The sequence below is a fragment of the Henckelia pumila genome, chromosome 3 (genome assembly GCF_033568475.1).
Source record: "Henckelia pumila isolate YLH828 chromosome 3, ASM3356847v2, whole genome shotgun sequence".
Lineage (NCBI taxonomy): Eukaryota > Viridiplantae > Streptophyta > Magnoliopsida > Lamiales > Gesneriaceae > Henckelia > Henckelia pumila.
In genome coordinates, this window is record NC_133122.1 from 202,008,761 (window position 1) to 202,014,760 (window position 6,000).

Sequence of the window (6,000 nt, forward strand, 5' to 3'; positions counted from 1 at the left end):
AGGGAGCGCGACCCCCGATGCCTTTGGTATCAGCTTTGAGAGCCTGTCGAGCTCTAGAGTCTGGCGGGGAAGGCTACCTTATCTATGCAGTTGATTTGTCCACTGAGAGCATTGGGATAGAGAGCATTCCGGTCGTGGATGAATTTACAGATGTATTTCCTGATGAGATTCCGGGTTTTCCTCCTGTTAGGGAAGTCGAGTTTGGCATAGAGTTGATGTCGGATACTTCGCCTATTTCTCGAGCACCGTATCATCTGGCTCCGTCAGAGATGTGTGAGTTGAAGAATCAACTACAGGATCTTTTGTACAAGGGGTACATTCGTCCTAGTGTATCTCCTTGGGGAGCTCCTGTTCTCTTTGTGAAGAAGAAGGATGGGTCGATGCGGCTGTGCATTGACTATCGGCAGCTGAATCGAGTCACTGTGAAGAACAAGTATCCCTTACCTCGTATTGATGACTTGTTTGATCAGCTGCAGGGCACTTCAGTTTACTCCAAGATTGACTTGAGATCTAGGTATCATCAGTTGAGAGTCCGAGATCAAGACGTAGCCAAGACTACATTCCGTACTCGCTATGGGCATTACGAGTTTCTAGTGATGTCATTTGGTTTGACTAATGCGCCGGCTATATTAATGGACCTGATGAACCATGTCTTCAGGGAGTATTTGGACAAGTTTGTCGTGGTCTTCATTGACGACATCTTGGTGTATTCGCGTAATACGGAAGAGCATATTTCTCACTTGCGGTTGGTACTGCAGACTCTTCGAGATGAGCAGTTATACGCCAAGCTGAGCAAGTGTGAGTTCTGGATGGATCGGGTGGTCTTTCTTGGCCATATCATAACCAGGGAGGGGATTGCTATTGATCCGTAGTTTTCTGGGTCTAGCAGGGTATTATCGTCGCTTCATTGTGAACTTCTCTCAGTTAGCTCGACCGTTAACGCAACTTACTCGCAAGGGTGTTGATTTCGAGTGGTTCTCTGAGTGTGAGGAGAACTTCTGTGAGCTTCGACGGCGGTTGACTTCTGCGCCGGTGTTGGCATTACCATCAGGATCTGGAGGGTATGTGGTGTACACTGATGCTTCTCTTCAGGGGTTAGGTTGTGTCCTGACTTAGAATGGGCATGTGATCGCATACGCTTCTAGACAGCTGAAGCTTCACGAGAACAACTACCCAGTCCATGATTTGGAATTGGCAGTCATTGTGTTCGCTTTGAAGATCTGGCGTCATTATCTGTATGGCGAGAAATTTGAGATCTTCACCGACCATAAGAGTCTCAAGTATTTGTTCACTCAGGCGGAGTTGAACATGAGGCAGAGACGTTGGATGGACTTGCTTAAGGACTATGATTGCGAGATTAAGTACCATCTGGGAGCTGCTAATCTCACTGCTGATGCTTTGAGTCTCCAGGTGCGACTATCCGCACTTCAGACTTGTTCGATGTCTAGTGCGATCAGTGACTGTTGTACTTCTGGATATACTTTCAAGCATAAGAAAGGTATGCAGAGTATCCAGATGTTTGCGATATTATCTGAGCCAGCTTTGTATTCACGGATTCGAGATGCTCAGATGTCTGATTCGAAGACCCAGCATTTAGCTCGTCTAGCTAACGAGGGTAGCTCGTCTGGATTTCATTATCAGTCTGATGGCTTTCTGTGTTTGTCTAGTAGGCTTGTGATTCCGCAGGATGTAGAGTTGCGAGAGGAGATTTTGTCTCAGACGCATCGCACTAAGTTGAGTATTCATCCTGGGGGCAACAAGATGTATAAGGATCTACGTACTCGTTTCTGGTGGAAGGGAATGAAATGCAGTGTTTATCAGTTTGTTTCGAGATGTTTAGTGTGTCAACAGGTCAAGGCAGAGCACCGACGACCTAGAGGATTGCTTCACAGTCTGCCTATTCCTGAATGGAAATGGGAGTTTATCACGATGGACTTTGTGACCCATTTGCCGGTATCCCCAAGAAACTGTGATGCTGTCTGGGTTGTGGTGGACCGACTCACCAAGTCAGCGCATTTCATTGCCTATAGCCAGGAGTAAAATGTGGATCGTATGGCTCGGTTGTACATTCAGGAGATCGTTCGACTTCATGGAGTGCCTGTGAGCATTGTCAGCGATCGGGACCCCAGGTTTACTTCTAGATTCTGGGGGAGTGTTCAGCGTGCGATGGGTACTACTCTCAGTTTGAGTACTGCCTATCATCCGGAGACTGATGGTCAGTCAGAGCGCACTATCCGTACTTTGGAGGATATGCTTAGAGCGTGCGTCATGGATTTTGGTTCAGCCTGGCAGGATCATTTGCCATTGATCGAGTTAGCATACAACAACAGCTATCATACTAGTATTGGGATGACACCTTTTGAGGCGTTGTACGGACAAAGTTGTCGTACTCCACTCTTCTGGGAAGAAGTGGGGGAGAGACAGGCTGAGGGACCGGAGTTTATCCAGCAGGCGGTAGACATTGTTGTTCAGATCAAGAAACGGATTAAGACTGCACAGGATCGTCAGGCCAACTATGCTAACACCAAGCGTAGGCCTTTGGAGTTCGATGTCGGGGAGAAAGTGTTTCAGAGAGTGTCGCCTTTTTGCAAAATTCTCAGATTTGGCCTTAAGGGCAAGTTGTCTACCAGGTTTATCGGTCCGTTTGAGATCTTGGAAAGCATTGGCGATTTGGCTTATCGATTAGCTTTGCCACCGCATCTTTCCAGTATTCACGACGTGTTTCACGTATCTCTGTTGCGACAGTATGTGGCGGATGAGTCTTATATTCTGCAGCGGTCTGAGGTTCAGGTGAGCAAGGATTTGACCTATGTTGAGGAACCTATTCGTATCCTGGATCATAAGGATAAGGTTTTGCGGAACAAAGTCATTCCTCTGGTTTTAGTTCAGTGGCAGTGCCGAGGCACTGAGGAAGCTAATTGGGAGCTTGAGGACAGGATGCGTGAAGACCATCCCGAGTTGTTTTGATTTTATTCTTAAAGTTGTATTCAGTTGCAAACTCTGTAAACGTTTGATTTGAATAAAGAATGTTTCTAATTTCTGCATTACATTAGGTACTTAAGATCTGATTTCGAGGACGAAACATCTTAAGTGGGGGAGAATGTAGTAGCCCGTACCCAAAATCAGTGATTAAGAATTAATCAACGCTAATTAAATAGATTGGGTACCGAACGGATCGGAAGCTCCGATGCAGGATCGGACGTTCCGATCGACATCGGAAGCTCCGATGGTATTACATCAGGCATGACGTGTGGCAGGATCGGAAGCTCCGATCAGGATCGGAAGCTCCGATCGCCCCCATTCAAAGTCAACCAGTGATATTTTGACACGTGGCAGATGAGGATCTTTGGAAGCTCCGATGGTAGGATCGGACATTCCGATCGAGGATCGGAGGTTCCGATCGATGTCTATAAATAGAAGGCCGAGGCTTCACTTTCATTTGCCAATTCCGAGAATCCCTCTCTATTCCAGGCATATTTGAGTAGTTCTAGTCTTCATAGGCTTGACCCGGGTGTTGGCGAGGCGTTCGATAGTAGTAGCGGAGTTGTGCCCAAGTTCTGGAGGCATCGACATCAAAGGGCTAACGACTTACGAAGGTATAGCTTTTGCTTCCTATAAATATTTAGGAGTATGCAATAGCTTAATTAAGGCTTTTAGAGAACTTTAATGATAGTAGTATCATTTGGCAGTATAGAGCAGACTATAGGCATGGACCTAGAGTTGGTAGAGCTTGCACTGATTTGAGGTACGAAAGTATTGTTCGAGATATCCTGACTGAGTATGCATGTATTATGTGACTGCATGATTTATATGTCATTGATTTATGCTGCATTCATTTGCATACTGAGCTATCTCCTTTGAGATGTCTATTAGTAGGGTTGTACCCTATCCTGTTAGTGGATGGACTTCCATGGCTTTGGGTCCGGTAAATCCACTGATATTTGGTATGGGATCCACCTCCTGAAGCGACGGCACAGCGTGCTACATACCAGGGCCCGATCTGTCTCTGTTATCTGATCCTTGACCTCGAGTTATAGGGAGTTCACTTTGTATGCATGTATACTCATACTATCGTACTGAGCGTTTTATGCTCATGTCTCGTACTCTGTGTTTCTGAACACCCTATTCCATGGGGCAGGTTTGCGATTGGACGAGGCGGGTGGATCCAAGAGGGGCTAGGCAGTGGTTGGCCAGCTGGAGCTTCGCCTAGGTTTTATTCTGTTGTTATTGGATTGATACAACTATTCGATTGAGTTGTATTATTTTTGAGTATGTACAGATTCCTTGCCTTGAGATTGTATAATATTTATGGTTTCCGCAGTTTTATTCTGATATCCATTTAATTAAGTTAATTGCATGCCTAAGTTCTGTTTAGTAGGGGATCCAGATAAGGGTCACTACATGAGTTATTGTGACGTAGTCCCTGAGGACGATTCTCGTATTCCGTACACTTTTCTATAACTTGAGTCGTGCACTTGCGATAATATTGAGCATAAAAGAGAGATAATTATATTGATTTTAAGCGTTGGTATTTACTCAATCAAGTTTTTGGCACCGTTGCCGGGGACTATTGATTATTTTGATTTATCTTATTTAATTTTCTTTACACCAATTTTAATCACTATTTTCATCTGTGAACTACAGGATTCTCTTGCAGTGCATGCAACTTCACCTGAATAAGAACTCTTGCCTTTTGATCCAGAAATTGAAAGAACCTTTCGTAGAAGAAGAAGGCAACAGAGAGAAATAATGGCAGAACAAGAACGGCTACATGGAGATGGAGAAGCTGAGAATAATGCACCACCTATCTACAAGTCAATGATGGATATCGCTTTGCCATCCATCGAAAATGCCAGACCAAGCATCATCAGGCCAACCATCGCAGCAAATCATTTTGAGATAAAACCTGTGTTAGGATCTAAGGGGGGGGGGGGGATTTAGGTTCTATTGGCAACTTTAGCAATTTAAAGCGATTATGCAAATACGCAAGCGGAAGACTTAAAGTAATCAATAATAAATGCGGTAAATAAATGCGCAATGTAAATAAAGTAGTAAAAGAGATAAGAGATGTTTATGGAAGTTCGACGATAAATCGTCTACATCTCCCCTTCTTGGTTAAGATCGATTAACCAAGGATCCACTAGCACTTCGAATGTCTTGGACTTGATGGCTCCAAGGATAGCCGTACAACTCAACACGATCACCGCGCCGATACAACTCGATACACTTGGCCTTAAGGGCTCCAAGGATAGCCTCAACAATAACTCAATACACTTAGCTTCACACTCAAGTGTTTACAATGATCGCACAACCAACTCACAAATGATTTTTACAAACAACTCTCGATTTTTGAGCAAATATATCGAATAAATCTTGATAGAACACTTTAAATGAGAGGAGATGCTTGCAAGAGAAGAGAGTGAATTGGGATATATCAATTGGCTTGGAATGACCTCTATTTATAGTTGCAATTTCGAGCAGGTTCGGAACCTCCAAACTGGTATTCGGTTCGTCCGAAGTCTTCTGATTCAAATTCAAATTTCTGCGGCTGTTGAACTATTCGGGGGTTCCGAACTCGGCTTCGGGTTGTCCGAACGGCTGCATTATATTCATTCCGGCAAATTTCTTCCGACAAAATCTTCAGTCCCCGTAAAGGAGTTTGGGTCCTCCGAACTTAACTTTGGGGCGTCCTAAGTGTGCATTTCGTGGCCTCCGAGAGTTCCTCCGAGCAATATTATATTTCAAAAAATCTTAGGGCCGTCCGAACTGTCTTCGGACCGTCCGAACAGGTCTTTCATGGCCTCCGAGCTTGTCATCCGAACATATTTAATTCCAGAAAAATCTTTGGATGGTCCGAACCCTTCTTCGAACATATAAATTTTTATCTTCAATTTTTGATTATCGGTTCTTGCTTCCAATATTTTTCATACACAAAAATATTATTATCTGCAAATTTCTCACTTTAAACTTTTTGTAATAATTAACCGAGTTTTGTAATCA